We start from the raw sequence: 8912 nt of genomic DNA, 5'->3' as shown, positions 1-8912 counted from the left end.
CCCTGGGCTCCCGGCTTCTCCCCCTCTGGGCCTTGAGAAAGGAAGCTGGGCCTGGGGAAGGAGGCAGGCGCACCCACGGGCTCCTTCCAGGGCAACCAAGCATCCCACGTGCTCCGGGAATGACCCCATTTAATCCTCCGCACAAGCTTGCCGTTCTGAGGGGAAGCTGAGAGAGGTCAAGGGCTTGCCAAGATCACACAGCTCGCAGGAGGACAAAGGGCGACTTCACCTCCTCACCTGCTTTCGGCACCTGAGGTGCACAGCGGTCCCACGAGATGCGGAGAGAGTGACAGAGCAAACGTCCTCAGGCCACTGTGCTCATCTGAGCGCAGGCGAACGAGGTCAGCCTGTCCATCCCTCTGGCCTCCTGCCGCTGGGGACCCTGCTGCTTCCTGGCACTGTCCACTTGGATCCCTCTCTCCACTGCCCCTCTGAGCTCGCCCGGACCCCCTCAGCTGTCGCCTGACTGAATAGAGGGGGAGAAACAAATGAGGGGCCCCTCCCTACCCGGCAGAGTGGCAGATTAGACCCCCGGGTTAGGAAGCAGGGGATGGCCCCCTGCCTCATTAAGAGCTGTTCTCTCTACCCTACCTGCTTGTTAACATTCCCTGCCCGCCTCCCTCCCCAGAAGCCGGTACTAGTAATCCATTTTCAAAAGCCCCACAGTCCCCACTGCTGGGCCCAGGGATACAATGCAGCAGCCTGTGGCTGTGCATAAACATGAGAGGCAGATGTTGCCAACATCTGGAGACCAGGGAGGCCGGGCGCTGCCTGGAACTGGGAAACTGCCCAGCTGGGAAGGGCGCGGCAGGGAGCGGGAACCCCGACCCGTCACTCATGTGGACAGGGGCCACCTCGCCCCAAACGAGGGCCCCTAGGCCCTGGCCCGGGCTCTCAGGCTTGGAGGGGCTTTGGAGGGGGAAGCCGGGCGGGTGCTGCCTGCAAGGACGGGACTTCAAAGGCTCCCCTAATCCCTGGTGACATTTTCAGACACAGGAGTTTGCTTTTTATGCTGCGGATCAAAGCCCAGAGCTTTATAAATAACCCTCATAAAAGCCAAGGGGCTTGTAAAGTTAAACAATAAGTCACAAAGAGTGTGAGCACTGCGGGGCCAGAGACAGGCCGGGGGAGTCTGGCTCCTGCCCCCGCTCCGCCCCCCAGATGGCCAGCCTTCCTCTCCACCAAAGAGGCAAAAGCTGGAAGGCCCCACCCTGAGGGAGGTCAGCGGGCAGGCCTGGAGGGCCTGGCTGACCTCTGAAGGTTCCTCTCCGGCCCCCTCAGCCCCCGAAAGGCACCCTAGAGCTGGCCTTCAATTCATTCTTTCAGTCACTCAGTCAGTCAGTCATCCCGACATCCTCCCTGTGCAAGCAGCCTAGGCCGGGGCGTCCCGAGTGTTTGAATCACAGCCCTGCCACCTCCCGGCTGGGGGACACCCAGGAAATCAGCTCACGTCGCTCAGACTCGGTTTTCTCGTCTGTATGATGGGGTGCGTTTCAAACCTGCCCTAAGGGGGCCGTCGCTAGGCCTCAGTGGGCACGGCACGTCAGCACGTGGTTCAGGTTCAAACCTGGGCCATCGGTACTAATAATCAGACAGCAAAAGTCCTAATCACTGGTTTCTCCAGAGGCCTTCTTTCCTTTGGCTGGCTCCCACCATCCCAGATAACTTCCCCTTCTGTCCTTCTGTCCTCTGTCTGCAGGGGCCCCAGCTGGAAATGGGTTTGGTTTACATTTTCTGTGAAGTCACTGAGGCCAAGAGCTATTGCCCAAGGAAAGGCTGTTTCCAGAGCCAGGGGCCTGGGGTAAGGCCGGGGAAGGGGTGTGAGCGCCCAGTTCTCCCTCTCTGAGCCTCAGTTTTTTCATCTATAAAATGGGGGCACTGGGGAGGAGCCAGTGAGGGCAGGAATATCCTATGCCTGGCACGTAGTTGGTGCTTGATAAATGACCGTGGACACTCTTGGCTTGCCTCACAGTGGACACTGCCAAAGGGACCGCACAGCATTTGGGCAGAAGAAGAGGAAGGAATAGGACTGGCAGATGATGAGGGTCCCTCAAACCCAGTCCCCTGGGAGCTGGGGCCTGGGCTGTCCTTTGGACGAGGAGGTCAGGGTGTGAGACAGGCTATACCCGGCCCCATCGAAGGCCTCTCTACGTGGGCACAGCAGCTTCAGGATGGTGGCCCAGGGCAGGGAAGTCATTTGCCTGTGGCCACCTAGCCAGATTGTGCTGAGGTTGGAATTCAAACCCAGGCCTGGCTGCTACCAGATCAGCCTTTTCCGCTGCACCCAGAGGTGCCGAAGGTGGGCAGCCCAAAGGGGCTTTCTCCCCCGCAGCATCTACCTGACCAGCCCATTGCAGAGAAACCAGACAAGGTCCCAGAGCTGAGAACCTGGGTTTTCATCCATGTAGCTCCTGTTACCAGGGATTCAGATTTAGCTGCCACCACCCCGGCTTCCTGGCTCTCTGTGAAGAGCAGTGAGGGGTGGGGAGTCCAGAGGTGGCATGGCTCTTACTTGGAATGTCCAGCTGCTCTAACAACCAGAGACTGGATGCCTTATGACCAATGGGAACTTATTGTTCACCCTTTTGGAGGCTCTAGGTCTGAGATCAGGGTGCCAGCACGGTTGGGTGAGGGCCCTCTGCTGGGCTGCAGACTTCTCGCTGTGTCCTCACATGGCTGGGGGGCTGGGGAGCTCGTGGGGCCTCTTTTATAAGGGCACTAACCCCACCCATGACAAGACCCCACCTCCAAATACCATCGCTTTGGGTGTTAGCTTCTGACCATGTGGGGAGGACACAACATTCAGACCACGGCATCACGCCGATGAATTCCATCTGTCGTTCTCATCATCCACCGGTTTGGCGGGCGAGTCCATCACTGAACAGTTCTTTATTGACCCTTGTCATGAGCCAGGCCTCGTGCTGATCACCAAGTGCAGACCAGGCCACCAGGGCCCCTGCCTGCAGAGCTGGCAGAGAGGAGCAGGTGACACAGGCCAGTGCGACCAGGGCAAGGCTGGGAGCGCAGAGGTGGAACTCAACCCGTACATGGAGGAGCGTCAGCCAGAGCTGGGTCCCAAACAATGAGGACAAGCCAGCCTGGGAAACGGGGCCTGGAAGGGCATTTCCGGCCACGGCGACAGCCCGGGGAAAGTGAGCGGGCACAGCCGTAGACGCAGAAGGGGCCTCCGCCCGCAACATTCCCCTGTCCTATTTCAGGGTCAGAATCCTCTGAGTGGCAGGTGTGTCCAGCACCCTGAGATCTTCACTCCCATCCCATGATGACGCCTAAGGCAAGGGAGGCTCAGAGAGGTTGAGTAACTCTCCCAAGGCCACACAGCAAAAGCACTCAGGATCTGGGTCAGCTTGGTGGGTGTGGGCATCAGGGAACAGTTTATCAGGGGCCCTCCCGGAGCCTCCCTGGTTTACAGCTCTTGCCCTCAGCGAGTTATCTCTCCCTGCTGAGTCTCAGTTTCCTCATCTGCAAAATGAGGCGTAGGTGAAACCCTCACCCCCCCCGCCCCACCTGTTAACAGCCGCATCTCTCACTGGCCTCATTAGGGAAGTTGGCCTGGAAGCAGCAGTCCCTGGGGAAGGCTCAACCACAAACCCTGTCCCAACTAGGCCAGGGACAATGGGATCCCCCTGTGGGCACCTGGCCTAATTGGCAACGGACCCCTGGGAGCTGTGCCAGCTTCGCTCTGATCACTTCGAGACCCATGAGACACTCGCCTGGAGCTCCTTAGAGCCGGTCCCAGGTCCCAGCTCCTCTGCGGCCAGAATGTGGCTTCCTGCCCAGCCCTCGCTGGATTCCCAAAGCACCTGGGGAGGTCAGTACTTAGGTCTCCACTTTCCAAAGGAGGAGCTGGGCCACCTAGCCAGATTGTGGCAGGGGGAACCTCTCCCAGAGCACCTGCCATGCGGTGGCACCCCAAGCCCTGGTTCCCTGGTCTAGAAAATGGGGTGATGAGGCCCATTTTGTGGGCAAGGAAGGCACTGGCCGCGGTCTCCTCATCTGTATAACTGTGTGGATCTGACTTAGCAGGTTAGTATAAGAATTAACCACCAAATAACAAGTACACGGTTATTGAGCACCTGCTGTGTGTCAGGTACTTTTAGGGGGCTCTGTGTGTAGTAACTCTTTTAATCTTCATATCAGCCTCAAGAAGTAATGCTGGCTCTTATCCCCATTTTACAGTTGAGCAAACAGAGGCACCAAGAGGTGAAGAAACTCACCCAAACACAGATAAAGGCCTTGGCACAGGAGGCCTCAATAAAGATTGGCTTTTATTTCTGTTCTGCTCCTTCCAGTGTCCAAAGACCCCTGGCCCACACTCCCTGCCCTCCCCATGTGTCCCGCCTCCTTCTAGAGAGCAACAGAGGGTATCATTCGTGGAATCACCTGGGGGGCAGAGTTGCAAATGCTCCTACCTTGAGTACAGTTAGACTGCAGAGGGAACTTCCCAGCTGTGGGGGCCAAGGCTGAGAGATGCTGAGATAAACACTGGGCCCAAAGCAGCAGTAGGGACAGACGGCCCTTCCAAGTTCTTTCCTGCGTTAGGGTTCTAGAAGCAGGACTGCAGTGGGGCTTGCACAGTGCCATCCCTCCTGCACGTTCCTTTCTGGGCTCGGGGAGTGCCAGGCTATTGTCTGGCACTGGGGGAGGGGGCGTTCCTCGGTGACAGGATCCTGGGACTGGTGAGACCACCCCCTTCTCCACGCCGTGCACGCCGACCCCCCAGAGAAGCTGGGCAGCATGTCTGCTGTCTGCGGGCTCATTTATCATTCCGAGGGGGGCATCGCCTCTGGGAGGTCCCCCGGGATAGCTCTGCTGTGGCCCCGTCTGATTGAAATCCAGGCCCAGTGCACACTCAGCCTTGGGAAGTGGCTGCCCGGAACCCGAAATAAATAATACCATGGGCAGGAGGCACAAAGCTGCCGCTAATTACGGCATATCCTGATTAAATGGGGTGCGTAAATAAATATTTCAGCTTGGAAGATGAATAGGCCAGGAGGACTATTGTGGCCAGCTCTGCTCTCAGCCAGTCTTGTCATTCTTCCCCATGGGGGCGAAGGACAGAGCATTGGCCCCACTTGCTGGGTAGCCCAGGATCAGTCAGTCCCCACCTTTTGGCCTCAGTTTCCTCCTCCGTCAGATGGGGTATCAATGACCACCCCTCAGCCAAGCTCACAGCTCTGGGGTCAGAATCTGAAAGGACATTTGGGGTAACTGGGTTTTGATTGTGAAGAGTAAAGAACAGAGAATTTGGGTCCAGGCCATCTTGGGTTTGAATCCCAGCTCCGGAACCATCCCCGTGCCTCAGTTTCCTCTTCTGTATTTTGGGTAGATGTGAAGAGCCAGTGAACACTCTGAGCCATGCCTAGAACACAGCCTAAGAGATAGCCACTGTGAGGATTATTGACACCACGGGCTTGAGCCTTGGAAGCCATTGTCATTAAACGTGGAGGTCCCCAGAAGGCCCAGCCCCGGGCAAGGCCTGCACTCCCCACACCGGCTTGAAGGCCCTGCCTAGTGACATCCATGCCTGTCCTCACAGATGCCACCCACTCATTTCCAGGAGGCCCAGGAGAGAGGAGGAGGAGGAGAGAGAATCATCCTAGAAAAGTTTAAATCAATTAACTCCCTTCCAGAAAATGGGCTGGGAAATGTAATGGCAAAATAATGACTTTTCTCCACAGGACTAAATGACATAGACCAGGGCCCAGTAAGAAATCAGGGAGGCTGGCGCGGGAGCCCTGTCTGTGACTGCCTGTGCGGCCTTAACCAAGTCTTGTTTCCTTTTCTGAGCCTGTGTTTCCCCATCTATACAAGGGGAGGGCTTAGGCTAGCCTCAAGAATGGCTAATAGACGGCATGCCTCCTGTAACGCTCAGCTCCCTTGCCCATGCAGGCATTGCTAATCAATCGCAGCATGTCCTCACTGAGCCCAGATGGGAGAGCAAAACCAATCAAAGCCAGAGCTCCAGGCCCTTCCAGATAGGTTAAAATTGGCACAGGGAGGCACAGACTGGTCTTAGATGTTCTGCCAATGCTCCTTTAGCACAACGTCAATATTCACCGAGTTACTACTATTACGATAGGCTCAGAGTTCATCAGAGCCTTTACAGCCAAGGTTAACGTTCGCTTGAGTGTTAGCTGTGGGCCAGGCACTGTTCTAAATGTTTCCATATATACCAACTCATTAAAACCTCATAACCACAGCAGTTACCGTTATTATTAGGCTTATTTTGCTGAGGAGAAAACCAAAGCCCAGAGAAGGGAAGTGATTTGGCCCAAGGGCACACAGCTATAACTGGGGTCAAGACTCAGACCCATGCCCTTGTCTTACCTGAACGCCAGCAGTCCAGATGGGGTCACGTGACCCTTCTCTTCGCTTTTAATTGGAGGTCTGGGGAAGAGAGCCACCATTTCTCCACCCCGGGCTCTGGGCTGCGTGCATGCATCACACACATTCTCAGTCTGGGACCACAGGTGTCCTCATTTCCAGACGGGGGAAACCAAAGCCCAGCAGGGTGATGGGACCTGCCCAAGGTCTCAGGCTGGCTGTTGGCTGGGTGGGGTGAGGTGGCACTGTTCACTCTCCCCCTGCTCCTCACCTGCGGGAATGGTGCCCATTATTCTGACCTCTTCGGTGCCCAGCCCAGGGCCTGGCACACGAGCTGGGGAGTGAAGGGATGAGTGAACAGTGAGCCAGCCAGTACGAGAGGAGAGCCAGGCTTGGGCACACACCGCCCTTTCCATCATCAGCCCTACAACCCCCAAACTGACTCTGTCTCTATGCCTTTCTGACCCACCTGCCCCAGCTAGGTGACCTTTCACCTCTGCTCCCAACCCCAGATGACTCCGAAGGCTTCTCATTGGGACCCAAATCCATCATCTCTGAGTGCTCCGTCCCAGCCCTGCCTCCCTCCATCCATCTTCCACCACAGCTAGAGAGAAGGGGTGGTGTGATGGAGGAGGGGTCCCACGCCAGGAAGCTCTTGGCCCCACTGAGTTCTTCTCCAGTGACGCCCCCCCACACCCTACCCCCGCCATCACCTCCCAAATGACCATTCCCTACCTGCAGAACTTTTTGGCCAATCACTTTGGAATCCAACATATAAGACAATCAAAGGCAGAAGGTTCTGGCTGGAAGGTGCAGGGTGAGAGGGGGTCCTCCTGGCCTTGCAGAAGCCCCCAGCATAAAGACCCCCAGAGAAGCTTTACAAAACCACAGAGGCAAACTCTGCCCTGGGGGCCAGGAGACCTGGGGTCGGAGCCCTGGCCAGCCGCTGGCTCACTCTGGGACTGAACAAGTCCCTTCCCTTCTTGGAACCTTAGTTTCCACGTCTGCAACATGAGAGAATTCAGGTCCCTCGTTTTCAAACCTCCCGTTGGGACAGTGGAAACCCTTTTCAAATTACATCACACACTGAACTCTCCCATGAAAAAGAGATGAAACTGAACATGGATGTGGGCGGGGTGGAGGGTAGAGCGTGGACCCAGAGCTTCCTCCGCCCACCCCCACCAGGCACCTGGTGGTGCCTGACGCGTCTTCCTAAAACTCCCAGGTTCCTAGAAAATTGTTGGAAGTACACAAACAGGGATTTGGGCCCCTTCCTTGTCCCCCTCTCCTTCCTGCCCCATGAGGGTGTCTGTTGGAATATGTAGTAGAAGACGGACACCGAGGGTCAGCTTCCCTTCCCAACGCAGGCCCTAGGCCGGGAGCTTCACACGTGTCCCCTCACTTCCTCCTCCCTGCATGCGTGGAGTAGGGGCGATCATTCTCGCCACTCGAGAAAACAAGAAGCTGAGTCTCAGAGGGGTGGAGTGACTTACCCAAGGTCGCACAGCCAGTTTGATTTCACATCCTGGTCTACTTGACCTCATCGGAGCACATCTTACTGTGTGGGTGGTTTTTATGGTTAAACACAGAGGCAGTGGGATTGGTCCTCGTCACAAGAATAGCGAGAGAGGCAAAGGAATGCTTCCTCCACTAACAATGGCACGAACATATTTTAAGGCAGCAGAATGGTGTCTCCGAGCAATAATGGTTTACAAAAACAGCTGCAGACAGCTGAGCAGCCCCCTCCCTGCTGGCTCCCAGCCAGAGAGGGGCTCTGGAGCAAGGGCGAAGGCACCTTCCTGGAGCTCTCTGGGTCTGAGCCAAGGGCGAGGGCGGCAGGAAGGAGCCCCAGGTGACCGAGTAGGAAGCAGGGACCCAGCCTATCGATGACGAGGGCCCAATCAATGCTATCTCCCCAGGCCATGCCTGGCCAGACATTGATTTCTGCTGCTGTTGTTAACTCTCTGTTTATGTAATGCCTGAACTTTGCACAACTGAACCATTGCATGTGCAGAAGAGGCTGTTGCCATGAAAACCAGGCTGCACATGACAGCGGGGATGCGGCGGGATCCCTGTTTTATTGGCCTGCGCCGAATGTATTTTAACCTTGATAAGTCAATAACTTTTCATACAAAAGGAGATCTGCCGGTGGGCTTGGAAGGGCCTGCCGGCCTTTCCAGGCCGGAGAGGAGGCAGCGCGGGCTGGGTTTCATCCCCTGGAAATCTGCCTGCCACTCAGAGCCTGGGGGAACCAGGCCCAGCTGGCTGGAAGATGACCTTGGGGGGTCGTGGGGACCACCCCCACCTCCAGTCACTGTTTCCTGTTATTTAAGGCTGACAGCTAAGGCAGAAACCCTCTACGGCAAAGAGACTCCAACAGGGTTCAAATCTTCGTCCCACTCAGGAGCCTCCAAGCCACCTTGAACCCCAGCCTCAGGATCCACATCCGGTCCGTCTTCGTGGGCTGATTGCCAGGTTCACGGGCCCCGTACGAGGAGGGTCTGGGGTATTGCCTGGCCCATAGTGGGCCCCCACTGGGTGGATGTTAGTGTTGTTCTTGTAGCTGT

This window comes from Artibeus jamaicensis, unplaced genomic scaffold, assembly GCF_021234435.1.
Source record: "Artibeus jamaicensis isolate MK-2021 breed Jamaican fruit bat unplaced genomic scaffold, CSHL_Jam_final contig_525, whole genome shotgun sequence".
Classification (NCBI taxonomy): Eukaryota; Metazoa; Chordata; class Mammalia; order Chiroptera; family Phyllostomidae; genus Artibeus; species Artibeus jamaicensis.
The sequence above is the reverse complement of the archived record's forward strand: the minus strand, read 5'-3'. Positions refer to the sequence as shown.